The sequence below is a fragment of the Pogona vitticeps genome, chromosome 6, assembly GCF_051106095.1.
Source record: "Pogona vitticeps strain Pit_001003342236 chromosome 6, PviZW2.1, whole genome shotgun sequence".
Classification (NCBI taxonomy): domain Eukaryota; kingdom Metazoa; phylum Chordata; class Lepidosauria; order Squamata; family Agamidae; genus Pogona; species Pogona vitticeps.
In genome coordinates this window covers 58,870,525-58,891,017 of record NC_135788.1, presented here as the reverse complement: position 1 = coordinate 58,891,017, position 20,493 = coordinate 58,870,525, and the positions used below count along the sequence as shown (strand labels likewise).

Genomic DNA, 20,493 nt, shown 5'->3' with positions numbered 1-20,493 from the left:
TATTTTCTGAATAAATTGATCCATCATACCTTTAAACAGGTCTCCAAACCTAATGTTTTTATTATTATTTTTAATATTGCCAATTCCACACAATCAAAATCCTTAAAAGTATTTAATAAAATTATTCCTGCCAATATTCCAGATCTATAAGCTCCAGGGTATGTTGAGGCTTTGTTTGCTCTGGGAATTAATATAATAAATGAACATTTCCAGGATAATGGAATCTCTTTCCCTTCCATTATTTTATTTAAAGGGGAGTTTAATTTAGGTACCAACATTTTTCTAAAAGTTTTATAATACTCCAGTCCCTGGCTATCTCTTCCTGGAGTCTTTCTTACTTTTAATACATCAATAATATTCTCTAATAGATTGTTCCATCAAACCTTTATCCATATTTGTCTATTCCCCAAGTCTTTCTGAATATATTCTTTAATTCTCCCCAGAGAAGGCTTCTCCCCACTGTATAGTGGTTAGGAAAAAAGTCTAAAAACTTCCAATTAATCATTCATCAAATTCGTCTTTTTACCAATTTCATCTTTAAGTTCTCCAATTAAACTCCTAACTTTTGTTAATTTGTATGACTCTAGCCAACATTCTTGAGTTCTTATTACTAAATCTGGAGCGTGAAAAGGGGCTCTTTTCAAATAATTCCTGTGATTTTTTTTCTATTTCAGTATTCTCTAACTCATTTCTTTTTGCTTGTATTTCCAGAAAATTTTTATATCTCTATCCTTTATATATTTCACCTTCAGCAATCTTATTTCTTCAGCCTTTTTCCTTTTTCCTTGTTAAACTATATGGTTGTCTAATACTTAGTCCTCTCATCACAAATTTCATTGCATGCCAAACACAAAGAAACAGATCAGATGCATTTTGGATTTTAAAAATAAACACACATATTCAAAGAAGAGGGAGGAAAGACAGAAATCAACAGGCAGATCAAAGGAAAAAAATGGGTTGATCAGATATTTTGATTCCAGAAACCATTAGAAACAATTATTTAATAGCTGTAGTGTTGTCTGCCTTTCCCACAAATTTCAGTACAGTGTGTTAATTAGGACTAGATTGTAATGTCCAAAAATATGAAGCCTCTTTCATTCCTCCTGTTTACTGAATACCACATAACAATATCTCTAGATAGTAGACTTTCAGTATTGCAACCTTCTGTATCATTAATTCAACATATTTCCATCATTTCTTATTCCAATGTATATATTACATTCTTAAATTGAAAAATACTTGTATCTATCCTTCATCTTTTACCTTCTACATAATCACATTTAATTTTAATATGCATACTCAATAAAGCATGATCAGTTATTTTATAATCTCTGCATCAGTATTAATCACTCTAGAAACCAAATCTTTAGGTACAAATATGTAATCTATCCTGGAATAATTTTTATGCACTGAAGAAAAAAAAGTGAACTTCTTAACATCTTCTTTCAGCTCTCTCCCATCTATACTGACTATAGCTAGGGAGGTGTTTTCTTTTTTTTCTTTTACTACAACTCCCAGAATTTCCCAGCCAATCAGCTTTGATAACAGATGATAGCATGATGGATGAAGAATTCTGAGAGTTGTAGTCCCAATTCTGAGTTCTGGCCCTAGTCTGAATAAGTAACAGAAAAGATTGGTGGCAGTTCTAGTTTAACAACCTTTGCAGCAGCACAATTTCTGCTTCCTATAGTTTAATGCATTAACTCTGCCCCTGGCCTGCAACAGCATTGAAGAGTGTGTAACTCAGTGAATCAACATTCTACATAGAAATTTTAAAAATGGGGCCAACCCAAACAAAAATTTATAACTTTGAAACTAAACTTTGGATCAGCACCAAATTTGTAGCAAACAAATCTGTAGCATTCTGTTCTTGCTGTGTGCCAAATGTGGGAAAGTTTGGGCAAATGGTTTTCAAGTTATGCCTTTTAAAAAGTAAAATTATTTTAGCCCATCCATCCCCAGTGCAGAAACAAATGACCATAATTCTCCCCAGATTTGAAGTAGCTCATAAAAACTGAAAATGCCAATCTTGCTTACCTTAAAAGAGAATGATTGACCACACCCACATTTTTCTATCTGGAATGAATTTCCAGGGAATTACCTGGAGATAATTCAAAGTATTTCTTCATTACAAAACCACAGAGCAGTAATATTTGTTCCAGCCCTGAATCCTTTGAATAAACATTCTCTCCAGATTTCTGAGACCAGGCTTCTGATACAAGTCTTCAAAGGGGAAATCAGCTATAGGTCTGGGGCAATCTGACCCTGTCAGTCAAGGCCCAATTAGCTGGCTCTCAGGAGAAAAAATAATTAACTCCTTCCTGGCTAAAGAGGAATTGTTGCTGGAAAAAGGATTCTATGCCTGGTTGTAGAAATATTTAAACAGGTATTTTAAAAAGAATAGAGAGCAAATCTTCAGATACTCATTATTGTGAAATTACTGTTTTTTGCTTTGTACCTAGGTATAATTTGATGTTAGTAGAGTTTTGTTGTCTATGTTCTCTCATATTTCAACCATTCCACCCATCTTGTCACTATACAATTGTCTGGTAATTAGGAAAAACCTCCAAGATGTTCTGTAGCATAAAGTAATTTCTGATGTGTGGTGACTATGAATTAATGGCAAGCTCTGCCAGCAAGAAGCTTCACCGATGGGAGCCTCTTTGCCTCTGCTCTGCACAGGGGAGCCTATAGTGTATCTGAACACTCAGCACTGTGGATCGTGAGATTACAGCATGGGGAGGATCCATTAGAGCCAGTCCACAGGCCAACAGGTCTGGGGCAATCTGGGGGGTGATCAGAACATGGCCAGCCATGTCCTTGAGACAGCACAATCTTGAGTTATGGGACTCACCGGTACTCATGATGTCTGGCCTCAGCTACAAATATCATTCCACACGACAGCAGGTCCCTTTATGTTTTCTAATATGTTTAAAGTTGATAAAATGTGGCTCTGCTTTACCCCATCACCTGTGTCTCGCCTCTTCATTCCGGAGTGGAGGGGCAATGAATTTCAAAATGTCCTGCTCAGATCTTGGAAACCAACAACATTTCATATTAGGTTGTTCTCTCTTCCTTTCTTAGCAATATTGTCTTTTCCAGTATATTCTGCTTAGGTCTGCACCCACAATTACAGACAGACACCCATTCTTCTGGAGAATAAAACAACTGATCACATGGGGAAAACACTGGTCAGGTCACTTGGAAAAAAGTAAAAGCCCCAGTGTCAGAAGGGAAAAAACTATGCTTTCTATTTTGGGGCAAGAAATCCACATATGTTCCAGAGTTCCCTTTTGTCCACAGTTCCTCCAAGATTTATCAGATATATCTTTATTAATTCTATGTAAATTTATAGGGTATAGATGCCACCGATGCACTATCCTCAGAACCATTTCCTTCACATTTGCTGATATAGATTTATATGGGTATTTTTTTTCTAAATTCCTGTCCAAATTTCCTCAGGTATATTAATATTTAAATTTGTTTCCCACACTGTTTTAGATCCTCCACCTTTTCCATATTCTTTCACAATAATGCTTTTATATATTAGTGAGGTTAATCCTCTCTTTTTCTTTTTATCTTTTTGAAATACAATATTGTTCAAATTCAGTTAATGTTCTTAGAGAGCCAGTTTTTGTGTTGTAAGTGAATAGGGAAACTTCTTATTTGTTTTATTTGTAGCCAATTGATTTTTATTTGCTTTGTTTTCTCTTCTATTTGCCTAATAGTAATTGGTTCCCCTGAATCGAATAAGTCAGTAATTCTATATATTCCAATTTGTTTCCACTCCTTAAATTGTGCATATTTCCCTTTAGACTTAAAATCTGGGTGATCCAAAAGGGAACATAAAGGGGATACTGGGGGGGGGGGCAATATTTTACTATGTTTTTTCCATATCCTTAATGTTTCAGAAATGAATGGGTTTCGTATTTGTTCTCCTTTTCCATTTTTTTAGTCATATAAATATACTTATTTACTATGTCCATTTTCATTTCACTTTCCATTTCAACCCAATTGGAATTCTTACAAGTCTCGTCAATTTGTATAAGTTTAATAATTTGGTTTATTTCTAAAGCTTCATAATATTTTTGGAGCTGTGGTATCCCTAATCCCGCCTTTTGACCCTGTCTATATTTAACAGTATTTATGAATCTTATCTTCTTTCCTTTTCCTGCAATAAAATTTTTTAGCTTCTCTTGCCATCATTTTACTTTTTTTGTATCTGGCTGTAATGGAATATTTTGGAATAGAAACTGAAATTTTGGTAATATATAAGAATTAATCAAAGCGATCCTCCCCAGCATTGATAGGTTCAAATTGACCCACTTTGTCATTTTTTTCTTTTGCAAATTTAAATAGATTTTTATTGTTTCTGTAGATTAATTGATTAAGGTTTTTTGTTACCCACATTCCTAAGTATTTATAACTTGAATAGCATAACTCTAAATGAGATGCCTTTTTAATTTTGTTCTATAATAGGGATATTTAGACATTATAACCTAGATTTTTGGAAATTAATTTTTAAACCTGTATATTGACTATATTCCTGTGATATTTCTTTTAAGTGTTCTATTCTTTGTAATGGGTCCTCCAAAATAAGGAGCATATCTTCTGCATATAAGTTTATTTTGTGTTGTTTATTTTTCGTGGGCAATCCTCTAATGTTTCCACTTTCTCTTATTTTTGCCACAAGAGGTTCTATTATTAATGCAAATAAAATTGGAGACAAGGGGTCACCTTGTCTAGTTCCCCTAAATAGTGTAAATTTGTCAGATTCTAATCCATTAATAAGTACTATAGCACCTGTTCCTGTGTATAACTCCTTTAAAACTTAAATAAGATTTTACCCATATTCATCTTTTCCAACAGATCAAACATAAATTTCCATTCCACCCAATTAAAGGCCTTAAGGGCATCCAGTGAGAGTATTGCTATCTTCTTCTTCTTTTTTTATTAGCTGTATATATTCAGTACTCTCCGTATAGCATCTCACATTTGTCTTCCTGGCATAAACCCATATTCATCTGTATGGACATATTTAGTTACAAATCTACTTAATCTTTGTGCCAATATTGTTGAGAAAAATTTTTGATCTTGATTTTGCAATGTTATAGGTCTGTAAGATGAAGGAAAAATTGGATCTTTTTCTGGTTTTAATATAGTTATTATTCTGGCCATATGCCATGACTCTGGTGTTTTCTCACCTCCCAAAATTGAGTTGAATAGCTTTAGAAGATGTTTTATGACATCTTCTTCCCATACTTTATAGAAATCAGCTGTGACTCCATCACAGCCTGGTGCTTTTCCTTTCTTAAGTTTTTAAATAACTGAATTTATCTCATTTTTCGTTATTGGGCTATTTAAATAATCTTTATGTTTCTCTAAAATTTGGTTTATTGGTAATGTTTGTATACATTTCTTGGTGTTTATGTCCAGTGTTACTTCTGATTTATATAAATCTTTACAATATTCCATAAATGTAGAGAGTATTTGTTGCTGTGAATTTACCATTATTCCTTCCTTCGTTTTTAATGAGAGAATTGTTCTTTTGCTGCCATCTTTTTAACTGCATATGATAGCAGTTTAGTGTTTTTATTTCCATGTTCATAATATTCTCTCTTTAAATAGTTCATAGCAGACTGAACCTTTGCAATATCCAATGCTTCTAACTCCACTGTAGTTTTTGTTAGTTCATTAAGTATGTTCTTGGTTCTTAGTTGTTTATGTTGTTCTGATAGTTTTTTAATTTTACTTTCTAATCATTCTTTCTTTATTCTAGAGGTTTCCATAATAAAAATTCCTCTTAGGTAGGCTTTTAGGGCATCCCATAGCAATGCTGATTTTATTTTTGCAGTATCATTTATTTCATAGAAGTTTTTAATTTCTTTCTTTATTTTTCCAATAATTTCTATATTTAAACATACATTAGAGCTCAATCTCCAAATTCTAGATTTACTCTTTGCTTCATTGACCTAAGAAAGTTTTAATGGTGCATGATCAGAGGCTATCTCAGGGGCAAATTGTATTTAGATTCGGGACCAAAGTCTCTAATATAAGGAAGTGATCAATTCTTGAATAGGTAGAATATCTCTTAGAAAAATATGTATATTCTCTCACTTTAGGATTTAATTATCTCAAGCCATCAATTAAACCTGATCTCTCTGTTAGCTTCTTAATTTTATTACCATCATTTGATACCTTTCTATTTTTTGATGTTGTATCGATTTTGTTTAAAATACAATTTGTGTCTCCGCCTAGGATAATTTCTCCCCAGGCAAATTCTTTCACTTTTCTTAAAAAGTTCTGCATTAAATTTTCTTGACCTATGTTGGGGGCGTAATAAGAACCAATAGTTAATAATTTGTCTTCCAATTTTCCTTTTACTATAACATATCTTCCTTCAGGGTCTCCCATATAATCAATCACTTCAAATTTTGAGTTCTTCATAAAGATTATTGCCACCCCTCTAGCCTTATTCATTCCATTTGCAGTATATTGTTCACCTAACATTGGGTGCTTAATTATCTCTTTCTTGTTCTTATTTTGGTGAGTCTCCTGTAACAACAACACATCTACTCCTAATTTTTGAATAGTCTTAATGACTCTATATCTTTTCACTGGTGACCCCAACCCATTCACATTATAAGAAAGGATTTGGAGATTATCTAACATTACGATCATACATTTTATATGCTATCTTTACAAATATATTCTTTTTCAGTATTTGTCTAATATATTTAATATATGTTGTGGTATACAGTCTATATTCATATTTTACTAAGAAAGATTGTCTACTTCCGTCTAATGTTCTTTTCAGTGTCACCCAATTTACCTACTTCCCTCCCTCCCTTTCCCCCTCCCTCTCCCTCACCCTATTCCAACAATGGTCATTGAGAACAAGTCCCCAGCTCATGTTTGAGCTGTGCTCTGTGGAATTATAGGGAGCCAGAAAACTTAACATTCCCTGTAAAAGATCAGTTCTTTCCTCATGCCCGCTCTAACCCTCTTAATCTATACCTATATTAATATAACAAATTACAAATTACCATATTTTTTGCTCCATAAGACGCTCCGGATCTTAAGACGCACATAATTTTTAGAGGGGTTAAACAGGGAAAATATATTCTGAACCAAATAATGTAATAAAATATTTAATACACTATAACAGAATAACATTTGAACCATGTAAAGTGAACAGCAGTCAACAGTGGCATTAAGAACCATTACCACTGTCATTAACAAATGGAGAGACTTAAAGCTTTGTGTACTCATGTACCATAAATTTAATTCAAGTACATATAGACCATTATCAGCCAGTGATAAGACCTATACCACGCTACCTATATTTTACATTTCCTTTCATCCACCTCCTCCCCATGCTTATAGAAATGACAGATGAGATTGTTGTGCAACTCTGCCCATCTACAGCTCAATCCTATATTAAATTAGAAATGGTTTGTCTGATTGGGCACTGCATTGAGAGGTCCCTTTTAGTTGTGTGGAGGATAAATAGTGGAATTAAACTATTTAACAGCTGGTTTTCCTTATTTACTTTAGGTTATGCAAAAGAACAGCAACACAAAGCTTAACCTGATCCCATTCACCAGCAGTAGCACATGCTCAGCATAAGACCAAATCTCCATTTTCTGACATAATTGAACATTTATAGCATGCAAGGCACAACACACAAAGCCAGGAACAATGTTCTTGACCAGCCAAAAAAACTGAATACAAACTATAGTAACTGAAATCAGGAAGCAGGTACTGTAATCCAGTTAGAAGTCACGAGGCACAGTTAGTTTCCTTGCTGCAACACCCTTTGGAAATACATTCTCTATTAGATGCCCAGAACTAGTTGAAAAGTTTGCCAGTTGAATCCAAATTTCCCATAGAAATACATTGAAAAAGGTCAGAAACTTTAAAAAACCTGAAAGAAATTCACTTACCAGGTACTGTAGACTGAGCCTGGCTCTTGTAGACCCCAGAACAGCCAAAAAAGAGCCCCAAACAGCTAAATGCCAGCAGGCAGCCTGTAGACGGCAGCCATTTTGTGCTCTTCTCCGTTCCTGCCCTTTCCCCACCTAACAGCTGATCAGCCGCTTCCCAGGCAAGCAGGTTTCAACTCAAACGGAACACCTTTTAATCCAAACAGGGTTTAACTCAAAACAAGAAGCTTTTAAAGAAAAACAAGCAGCTCTCTAACTGCTTGGACTAGCAAGGAAGCAGACAAGCAGCCTCTTCACTAACTGAAAGTTTCTATTTCCCCTGCTTTCCCCGCCTTCCCCACATATTAGGTATGCTAATATATGTGCACTGGAGGATTGTGGGAGGAACATCTAGCCCCTGATGGGGGTCCTGTGGGGCACCCCAAAACACTGAGGAGCTCTCCTGGCCTCTTTCAGCACTGGGGCTGTGCAACCCTGTTCTGATCAGGAGGTGCAGCCAGGCAGTCACCATGCCTTTTGAGGGCAGGGCACACAAAGGGCCAGGAGGCTTAGGGGCCATTCAAACTCAGACCTGGCAGGGAAGATACTATTCTTGTAAGAGTGGTTTTGCCAGGGTAAGGCTTATCTATTGCACTTCAGATGAGCTGACCCCTGTGATTTCCCCAAATGTGGGAAAATCAACTGCCTAAATGGGGGACTGTGTTTCTGGTTTCCCCTGGTTTTTATAGAATCATTCCTTCTCCTTTGGTCCTTGGCTGTTTGCATTGCTTGCTGCCACAGGCCTGTTTGCCTTGCTGGTTTTCCAGTTGAGCTGCAGGGAGCAGATATTGGAAAGCCAGCAGTGCAGAATGCTGAGGTCTGAACAGCAAGCAGTCTCTGCTGCCAGTTCAGAGGCCTCCTGGCATGGCAGTGGGAGGCTTTTGGGTGGTGGTGGCTGAACCCTGGGTTATTGCATTCACTCCATAAGACGCATGTACTTTCCCTCCCACCTTTTTGGAGAGAAAAAGTGCGTCTTATGGAGCGAAAAATACGGTATCTATGTTTTTTTGTAAATATTGTATCTCTTATTTATCATTACATTAAAGTGTTCTAAACATATATTCTAAACATTCTTGAATATATGTGGTTGTTATCTAAAAATTCTAAGGTTTCTTTCTATCATGTATATCTTAAATGGTATTTTATATTATTTTACCATCATATAAACGTGAACTATAACAATACAATAAACTAACTTCTTTTATGTTTTTAAATGTTTTATTTATTTATTTATTTATTTATTGGACTTATATACCGCCCCATAGCACTACAAGCACTCTCCGGGCGGTTTACAATTTTTAATTATACAGGCTACACATTGCCCCCCCCAGCAAGCTGGGTACTCATTTTACCGACCTCGGAAGGATGGAAGGCTGAGTCAACTTTGAGCCAGCTACCTGGGATTTGAACCCCAGGTCGTGAGCACAGTTTTAGCTGCACTACAGCATTTTAACCACTGCGCCACGAGGCTCTTTTTGGAGTTTAATGATAGCTAGAAGTCTATATATATAAAAGTCCTTCCAGCTATTATTAAGTACTGGGAGCAACCTAATTATCTTCAGTAACAGATGAACTCCCCTTTATGACCTTGAAGGTACAGCTGTATATCTCATTTCTTATTTATCTTCCACCGCAGCTGCATTCTTTCTGTGTGATATGCTTGATTTCTCTTTTCGTCTATAGCCTGTTCTCCTCGAAAGGAAATATTTAAATCTTCAAAAAGATGCTGCAGTTCCTCTCTAGTTGTTGCCGTTCTCTGTTTATTTCCCATCATAAATGATAGTCCAAATGGATAAAGCCATTTGTAGATTATTTTCCTCTCCTGAAGAACTTGTGTGTAACTCCTCCTTTGTTTATGTTTAGATAGTCTCTGCAGCAAGATCTTGAAAAAGTTCCACTTTTTCTCCTTCATATGTTAACTCCTGTAATTTGTTCAAAGTACAGAATACATCTGTCTGTATTGTAAATGAGACAAATCTCACCAGTGTGTCTCTTCTCCAGTTCTTTAATCTTCTCCCGACCCAATGAACTATATCGAAATCCTTAGGAGTGATTTCGAGGTCCAGGCAAAGTTCTTGTATCCATTTTAAGATTATTTGTTTTAAATCCTCCCCTCCTGTCTTAGATTCCTTAAAATGTCTCAGATAGATATTATAGTGTCTCCCTCGATTTTCCTGCTCTGTGAGTTCGTCTGTTAATTGCTGCATCTGGCTTTCCAATACATTTTTTGTTTGCAGATTCTGTGGCAGCTCAAATGCTGTGTCTGCTGTTTGTTGTATTTTGCTAATATTTGACTTCACCTCCATTAAAGTTCGTTCTAGAAGTGCAATTACCCCCTTCATATCGCTTTGTAAATCTTTTCTTAATTGTTTCATTAGCTTCCTCATCTCATCCTTATCTTTATTAGTTTTTTCTCGCCCTCGTCCCTTCGCCTTATCGGTCACCTCGCTTTTGTTCTTGGAACCCAATGAGCCGGATAGCTTTTCATCTTCATCTGAGGAGACTATGGCTTCAACAGGGAGTCCCTTTGATATCTTCTTTTTTGTCTTCCCCATATCTAGGCAGCTTAGAATGTTTTAACTCTCAGTTTGTAAAAGTTCACGCTTAATTGTTTATTTTCTCAGGGCTTTGAGTGGAGCTGATCCTCTATGCAGCCATCTTCATTGGCTTGCAGACCACGCCCTGTTATCATTTTTTAAAAATTCAAACACATGTTTTCCACAGCAGATCCTATAGTATTTCCTTGTGTAGATGCAGCCTCAGTTTGGAAAAATCACTATTCAATGCAGAGGAACTTACTGTTTTAACAAAACATCTATAGGAGTCCATGCTGAAGATTTTTTAATCCAATGTTGACATCTACTTAACTTTAAAAAAGTTTATTTATTATAAAAATCTCAAGATAGAGATATTGAAGAAAGTGTGAGAGAACTTTTGATATAAAAGCTAATTTATAAAATCTTAAAAGTAACAAAACATTATCTTAAAAATGTCTGCCTGTAATTTTCAGCCTAACTGAACTTGCTCATTAAAACTGAACAATACTGATATGTAAGTCTTGAATAATAGAATCAGAATCATAGAATCATAGAACAGTGAAGTTGGAAGGGGCCAATAAGGCCATCAAGTCCAACCACTTCCTTGATGCAGGACTACAAATCAAAGGATATCTGCCAGGTGGTCCGCATTTCTCTTGAATGTCTCCAGTGTTGGAGCACTCACCACTTCTCAAGGTAATTGGTTCCACTGTCTTACTACTCTAACAGTTAGGAAGTTTTCCCTGATATTCAACCAAAATCTAGCTTCCTTTAACTTGAACCCATTGTTGCATGTCTTGAACTCTGGGATGATCGAGAACAGATCCTACCTCTCCTCTGTATGATAGCCTTTCAAGTCTTTGAAAAGTGTTATCATATCACCCCTCTGTCTTCTTCTCAAGGCTAAACATACCCAATTATTTCAGTCTTTCCTCATAGGGCTTAGTTTCCACCCCCATGGTCGTAATTGTTGCCCTCCTCTGAACTTGTTCCAATTTGTCAGCATGCTTCTTGAAGTGTGGTGTTCAGAACTGGCCACAGTACTCAAAGTGAGGCCTAGTCCATGCTGAAGAGAGGGGAACTAGCACCTTGCAAGATTTGGAAACTATAAACTACTTCAGTTAATGCATCCTAAAATAGCATTTGCCTTTTTTGTAGCCACATCACACTGTTGGCTCATATTAAGCTTGTGATCTATGACAATTCCAAGATCCTTCTCATTTGTAGTATTGTTTCTTCCAGGGTATAAGCTATTCCACCCAATTTTGTGTCATCTGCAAATTTGACAAGCATTCCCTGCACTCTCTCATCCAAGTCATTAATACAAATGTTGAAGAGCACCAGACGCAGGACTGAGCCTTGGGATACCCACTTGTTACATCCTCCTAGTTGGAGAAGGACCCATTTATCATAACCCTCTGAGTATGATTCTGTAGCCAACTGTGTATTCACCTGACACTTGATTTATCCAGCCCACACCAAATTAGCTTGATAATCAGGATAGAATAATCAAGCCTTTAAATCAGCTTCAGTTTTCAATTCCAATATGACTTATTTTAGATTTTCATTTTTCACTAGAAACCATTTTTGACCAAACATAAAATAAAGATGGTCAAATATAGTTCCCAGTGAGACTGAAAATAAACCCTTGAGACAAGACATTGCTTGGCCATGCTTTTCCTTTTGGGGTGCTTTATAGAAACTACAATAAAAGTAAGACTACTGTATATTCTTGCATGTACTTATACTGAGTAAGCTCACTGAGGCTTAATTCTAGAGTAGATATGTACAAGAATGCACTGTAATGCTGAATGTCCCACTCTGACTTTCTAAAATTCAATAATGCAGGTTGGAAATGTAGGTTAATAAAAAACCTTGATCTGTTCACAGAAGGTTACTTACTTTTAACTAAGAAAAATTACAAAATAATACAAAATAAAAGGCATGCAGTTCCATTAATATCTATTGCAGTGACAATTGTTAATTACCAATAGAAAAGAAATTCATATTCTGCTGGGGCAATCCTGTACTAGGAATACCAGTACATTCTTTTTTCCCATTTCCACCATGTAGCTAATTCCAATTAACACTTAGTACTGCACCAGAGAGATTTTTTGGTTCCCCATGAAGCCAAGATCCATTTCTAATTTTTACTGATTACTATTGTTATTGTTTTCAATTTTTACTTTTTCACAAGAAACAGCTAAATGTGTTGCCATTTTGCTCAAGCAGTGTAATAATTCTGCACAGAGGGTTGTTTCTTCCACAGAGGGATGTTTCTTTCAGAAAAATATGACTATGAAATAATTCAGACATCTGACAAAACTTGGAAAGAAAGAAAGAAAGAAAGAAAGAAACTTACTATGAAGAGAAGAAAGGATTGTTTCTCCTTGGTTTCTTGCTGAGAGACTGCGGCTGTGACATTCACATCCCTAGTATTACCAAGTTGCCCGTTCCCTGTATGGATGTGAATGTGCATGAGGAAATTGAAATGTCTGAACCAAGTGAACTGCTCTTTGAAAACAACCATGTTTGTCTTACCTTTAGTTTTAAAATATAATTTGTGTGAGATTGTTCTGAAATGTCTGCTCTTTCCATCTAAGAGCACATCTAGAATGGCATATACCTCACAATTTGGATTGCTTTTTATGATGCTTGATTTTAATCAGATTATGGCTTTGACTTATCAATTCCACTCCTAGAACTGCCTCACTTTTTCCCCTTTTTTGCACAATTTGGAGTACTCCTAACAAGTGCATTCTGTCTCCCATGTGAATGGTTAGTCTACACCAAAATAGAGCTGTGGGTGGTATTTTCTGAGGTGACAACCCTGTGATGTATTGGGTGGGCTGTTTCATTCAAAGGGAAGATTGAGAACTCCCCCCTCCTCTATTTTCATCTACTCTATCATTTTAATTTTTTGAATATATATCCCATTGATGTAGTGTTATTCCAGATAAACAAGATACATTGGCAGTATCGTAGGTATGATGTGTACTATGCCAGGTAGATGCATTTCTTTTTCACTATGTCACTTTATTTAACAAAGGAAAAGAAAAGGGAAGTTGCCATAGCCTGCTGGATGTAAGCCCTGAGAAAATAGCTTGTCATTCATGTCCCACTGAGTGACAAGCCAATGGGGCAGAAAGAGGAGTGTCGTTAATCAAAAGGGAGACAAATTGTAGCAATCTAAAGACTTGGCTGGACACTTCTTATGAGAGGAAAAAAACGTTGATCAATGTGAATGGAAGGAAAACAGTATGACTGGAAGGAGAGATAAAATGCATCACACTAAAGATAAGAATCATTTAAGTGCAAACCAGACCACTGTGAATTCCCCTATCTGGACATGCCCTAACATTGGTGAGATACTGTCAAATCTTAGGTGAATTTATTTAGGTACTGTACTTTGTTTGGTACCTAATGTAATTTGTTAGTTAAATGCATTGAAAAAGACGTCTGTGTTGGTTTAGGAACACAGAATAATTTTTTTTTGGAAGAACTGTGGTCAAAATCTTCTGTCTAGACCACTGGTTCTTAACCTTGGGTTACTCAGGAGTTTTGGACTGTAACTCCCAGAAGCCTTCACCACCAACTGTGCTGGCTGGGGTTTCTGGGAGTTGCAGTTCAAAAACATCCGAGTAACAAACGTTAAGAACCACTGGTCTAGACCATAGGTTCCCAATTTTTTTTGCCCCGTAGACCACTTGCCGACTTATTTGTTTTCCATAGACCCCTATGCAATCATAACGACTACAAAATATGTATACAATTTTGTACTTACTTTTCTTAGGCACTCCTAAAGAAGATGATTTTGATTCACTTGACTTTTACCTATTTTCTATCTATATTTTGAACGTATTTTAAGCCATTTTTCTTCTCAAAACTCAGAAAGGAACTAAACGTCTCTAAAACTCCTAGTTGTCAATTATGAATCAAACAGGTCTGCTCATGTAGACCCCCATTTACATCTCGTGCATCCCCAGTTTTTTCTCTCTCTGATGTGGACCCCCTGCAAGTCAAAATCGACCCTGGGGGTCCATATAGACCACTTTGGGAACCTATGGTCTAGACACTCTCATACTGTAGTCTGATAGACCAGTTTTTTTCTGATATATTTTGGATACCTGAACTATCACAGTGGATGCTCCTTTTCAATTTGCACTCCAAGAACTCATTTAAAGAAGCACTTTCTGATTCAAATGAAAAGTTATCAATTATAGCCAATGTATTACCAAGGTATTACTAGGTTTCAGTTTTGATGATATGCACAGGTCACTCAGTAAGGCATGGCTGAGGGGCATTTTTCAAATTATTTAGCAGAGTCGATGCTTGTTAACTGAAAAAATGGGTTTAACAAAAAAAAGTAATTGCATGCACTAGTGGCCTATATATATATTTATATATTTTTAAAAAAAAAACTAAGGAGGATGATATCCCTGGGACACTTAAGGTCTGGATAATTGCCACCCTTGGATTAAAGTCAAATTACAGTCTGTGCTTTAAGACTAAATGTTAAGAAAACCACATTCATAATAATCAGTAAGAAGCAAGCCAACCAAGAATCACAGACCAAAAATAAAAAATAAAAATGAAAGAATGCAACATGTTGACAAACCTTGGAATTTGGCAGAATGAAGAGTGGGATCATAGTCATGCAATATAAATCAGATTCTGGTATTTTCCCCTGCTTGGTGTCCCTTTGTGAATGATAGAGAGGACATGAGAGTATCCTGTAAGGCATCTTGACTGTTGTCAACATCAGGCTGATCTTTTGCTATATAAAGTTTGACATCCTTTTTCCTTCTGGCAATGTGGGCACAATATTGTGCAGAAATATTGGGCCACTTCTCAAGGTTTTGAATTGTGGATACAGAAATACAATATCTCACATTCATAAACCGGAGGTTTTTTGAAGAACTGAATTTCCCAATTTTTTAGAATGGATGTGTATACACTACACAATACCTGCTCCAGAGAAAGCACAGTAGAAAGTAATCTTTTGATTTACAAACCCTTGTTCTACAAACATGTTGCCTGCATGTTTTCATAAAGATAAATAAATAATTAAATAAATAAATAAGATCTCTGCCTTCTGAAATTTAAAAAATGGGACTAGGAGTTAATAAAGATTGTAATAAGAAATCAAGGTCAATGTCATCCATACTATGTAAAAGATGGAAAGTGTAGAAAGAGGGGTGGAAATCAACTCATCTGAAATGTGGTGTTGGAGGAGAACTTTGCAAATACCAAGGATCACCAGAAAGGCAAACAAATGCATGTTAAGTCACCCAGGAACTCTCACTGGAGCAAAAATGAATACAGTGGAACCTCTACTTATGAACGTCCCTACCTACGAACAATCCAATTTACGAGCAGCTCCAGCTACAAAAATTTGCTTCTACTTGTGTCCAGAGCTTCAAGATACGAACGAAAAAGGCAGGGGAAAACGGTGGGAAATTCAAATCGTTGGTGGTGAACAGGCTGCTTTTTGTAGCTCTTTTGCCCCAACAGTTAAGAAAAGGGAGGCTCAGCCTCCCGGGCTTCCAGCGCTGCTGCTACCACCACTGGGAGGTGAGTCGCTGGACCATCCTGGCTGGGCTCAGCCTCCTGGGCTTCCAGTGCTGCTGCCGCTGGCTTTCCCAGGATTCGCCGCAAGCACTGTGTTTCTCCCCCGCTGTGTGGCTTCTCCACTGCCATGGGAGGTTTTCCTGGGACTTGCCCCAATTGCCGCCTTTCTCTGCCACAACGCAGTGCTTGCGGCGTTTTGTTTTTTGCAGCCCTGGGGGCTTGGAGTGGGGTGTTTTTTTCTTCAGCCGGAATGGATTAATCGGTTTTCAGTGCATTCCTATGGGAAATGGTGCTTCTACTTACAAACGTTTCAATTTACAGCCACCATTCCAGAATGGATTAACTTTGTAAGTAGAGATACCACTGTAATCTGGGGATATCCTACCTATCCCGTATAATGGGAATACAGAACTGACTGGAAAAAAACAATATCACTGGGAAAAATGTTCTGAAGCCCAGTTTAAAAGTGTTTTAAATAGTGTTTTTGTTTGAGCTGCTCCTATCGTTAGAATTGCCTTGTGGAATGTTGATTTGCTCTGCTGCACAACATTAGACCTTCATGAGAATAAAGAATCTCTTGACATCTATAAAGAAGTCAAATGAACAATGCTGAACTTGTTTGGTCTTCTGAAAGGATTTTTGGATCTCTCCACTTGGCAAATGATATCACTGTTCCGAGTTTAGAATTTATTCACCATGTGGAAAGTGTTTAAAAAACTCCAGTGGGTCCAAAATACCACAGCCAGATAGTTAACTGGGGCTGGTTACAGGGAATATATTCAGTGGACCCTCGAATTACGGAATTAATCTGTATTGGAATGGTGAATGAAGGTCAAAAAGTCCGTAGGTCGAGGGTCCATTTCCCATAGGAATTATTTATTTATTTATTTGTTTATTTGTTTGTTTGTTTGTTTGTTTGTTTAATTTATACCCCGCCTATCTGGTCAGTGAGGACCACTGCATTGAAAACCCTGTAATCCTTAACAGCATGATTGGCAGAGGTGGGGGACCTCCGAGAGGCCTCCCATTGCATCGAAGAACCCCTGGAAGGCATCTAGAGGTTCCCCTCTGGAGCTTCCCAGGGAGTACACTTCAGCCCCACCATCGAGGTGGGTTTTCCCCCCACCCGAGGTATAAAGGGAGAAAGGGGATGCCTTCAGGGTCCCAAATGCAGAGGAAGGCTGCCAAATCGGGAGGCAGCGAGCAAAGGCGAGCTCTTGATCAGGCAGGGAGATCGACTCGCCTCCTCATAGCACCACAGACAAAGGCAAAGTGGGGAGGGGGAGAGCCATGTGGGATCCCCAGGCACAGCTAGAGGAGGAGGAAGAGTAGCAGGGACTTCCCATCCATCGACTTCACTGCAGTGATGTCTGTCTTGCCTTGTTTTGGTGGCAGCTGCTGACAGCAGAGAAGCAACCTGCTGTGATGATTTGTGTTTTTATGTGATGCTAGAATGGGTTTTGTAGTCATAATATTGTCTTGACAGCATCCATCTTGATTTAAAGTCTGCTCTGTAGTAGGAAAGTTTTTCATGCTGTTTCAGAGAAGCTTCGCTCTCTGGTTATCTCGTTGCTAAGATGAGCAGAGAGCAGAGACTTTCGTAGTCAAAATAATTCTGCCACAAAACATGATAACAACTCTCAAGCTCTCATGAGAAAGTTAGGTGGGACAACAAGACCCAGGAGGGGGTGTTCCTTATGAAGAATTCTGGGAAGAAGAAGGAAGTTGGTAAGAAGTTGGAAAAAGATGGAGTTGGACTGAGAAAGGTCAGACACGTGCTTTTTCCCATAATGGATTATAACTTTGCTATGGACTATTTTTCCTACCATGGACTGATGGAAGTCAACTGGATTTCATCTAGCGTCAGCCTGTGGAGACCCAAGACATGTGAGATGGACTGTGTTATGCTTTTTATTAGTTAGCATAATTCCATTTCTTTATTTTTATAGCTGGAGTGGGGAGGGGGGTGTTCCGTTTGTCTTGATATGAAAATGTACCTACTGAACTATTTTACCATCAACTGAAACCTTTTCTAAAGCAATTCATTTCAATAAAGCAGTAATGATTTGATCTTCATTCATTGGTTCTTGTACAGACTAGCTGAATGTCTAATTGGCCATGTGTGTTTGCTACCAAAGATTTAGAGCCAGATTATTCTGAGTATAACTCATGGATTTGTCTGTGTGTGTTGTTTTTCTTAATAAAGGAGATTGGCGTTTGAGGAAGAAGTGTTAGACAGGACCTTGCTGAGACCTAAGGGCTCTGCTCAGCAGTCAGAAGTTTGTCTGCATTTCGGACTCATCCCAGTCTCCGGCACCCCCGTAAATCTCTTTGGAGATAAGGGGCTGCTTACACCTGCCACCGCAGCTGCTGGGGTCCCACGTTCGGATCACGGTGCTGCTCCCAGCCGCATCTCCCCACGTGGTGCCCCGTCGCCCTTCCGCCGGTTTCTCACCTTGCCTCCACCACCACCGCGACAGTGGTGGCTGCAACCTTGAGGAGCCAAGGCAGGAGAAGTAGGTGAAGCTGTTGCCACACCACAGAAAAGTTGGCAGTGGGTGGCGCGAGGCGATCGCAAAGTTCCAAAGAGGCAGCCAGGCTACCTGAGGCAAGGCAAGGCTCTGGTGGGGAAGAAAGGAGGGAGGGGGACCTCCAGATGCCTTCCAGGGCTTCTCCACCACCATGGGAGGCATCTTGGAGGTCCCCCCTGCTGTCGATTGTGCCTCCAAAGCATGGTGAGTGGTGGTGGGGACCTCCGAGATGCTTCCCATGGTGGTGGAGAAGCCCTGGAAGGCATCTGGAGGCACGATCGGTGGCCTACGGACTGGAAGGGGGCGGGGAAAGCACCAAATTTGGATTTCGTGCTTTCCCCTCCTTCCCCTTCTGGTCCATAGGTCAAGTCTCCGGCCACAAGTTGAAGGCAAATTTTGCGGCTGGAGAAGTCCGTAGCTTGAAAATTTCGTAAGTGGAGCCCTGCGTAAGTCGAGCGTCCACTGTCACTACTCTATTAGAGCAGCTTCACTGGCTGCTGATCCATCATTGGGCACAATTCAAAGTGCTGATTTTAACCTATAAAGTTCTAAGCAGCTTGGGTCCAAGCTATCTAAAAGATCATATGAAAACTTTATGATCTATCCACGTATTAAGATCATTAGGAGATACCTTTCTCTCAGTCCCACCACCGTCACAGGGGCATCTCTGTTGCTTTTCCCAAACTATGGCGCTCTCTCCGACAGGAAGCCAAGCTGGTGCCATCTCTGCTGTACTTCCTCAAGCAGACAAATACCTTTGCTCCCCAAGCCCGGAAATAACGACGCAGACAACTAACTTGGGTTTAAATATGGGCCACACTTTATTAATGCTAAATTAATTCAACCAAGTAAAGAACCAGTTCCAAACTTGAGGGGGCCTGCAGTAGTGCGGGGAAATAACTCCAAATAGTTCCTTATTAGTCAATGGGCGAGTCCCAGGCCCCAGGTTCCAGCCATCCGATGACAGAAGGAACCTCTAAGGCCTAATAACACCCCGAACCTCTAGCCATCGCATTTGATGACCTTTGGTTCGAAAGTGTGCAAGCACCTCAGTCGCCTTCGGTCCTGTAATCGCACGATCCGCAGAAACCGTCAGGACTGGGGCGTTGTTAATTTTTAATAATTACCAAAGGGAGACACCGTGACCAGTTATTCCCGCACTACCCGACCGTGTGACCGATTATAAAGATCCACCATCAAAATTTGCCCAAACAAAAAACCCCTTTCCAGTGTGGGATAGGCGAAAAATCCCCCCATCCACCAGCCAATCAGGATAGAGGTCAAAAATTCCTATCCGGCCCCAAAAAACAGGCGACCAAAATCACACTAGAAAAAGGGGTGGGCGGGTGGGTGCCAAAAGCGAAAGGCGTCCCGGGCCGGTGCTCTTTTATAGCGTCACGGCCCGGGCTTAACATCATGTGGCCCCTGCTGTTGGCCGCGTCTTCCCAGGCTGGGAGAGCAAAAGGGGCGCACGTAGCTCAACGGCGCGACCAGACGCCGTTCGCGCGCGCACGTACTTGCTCCCCAAGCCCGGAAATAACGACGCAGACAACTAACTTGGGTTTAAATATGGGCCACACTTTATTAATGCTAAATTAATTCAACCAAGTAAAGAACCAGTTCCAAACTTGAGGGGGCCTGCAGTAGTGCGGGGAAATAACTCCAAATAGTTCCTTATTAGTCAATGGGCGAGTCCCAGGCCCCAGGTTCCAGCCATCCGATGACAGAAGGAACCTCTAAGGCCTAATAACACCCCGAACCTCTAGCCATCGCATTTGATGACCTTTGGTTCGAAAGTGTGCAAGCACCTCAGTCGCCTTCGGTCCTGTAATCGCACGATCCGCAGAAACCGTCAGGACTGGGGCGTTG

General features: G+C 38.9%; 1 protein-coding gene and 1 pseudogene across 3 annotated transcripts in view; both read left to right on the top strand.

Moving 5' to 3' along the window:
• Window positions 1-20,493, top strand: part of CNTNAP2 (contactin associated protein 2) — a 2,051,986-nt gene that overhangs the window by 185,084 nt on the left and 1,846,409 nt on the right. The window lies entirely within an intron of this gene.
• LOC140701535 (U1 spliceosomal RNA) lies at window positions 8,510-8,664 on the top strand (annotated as a pseudogene).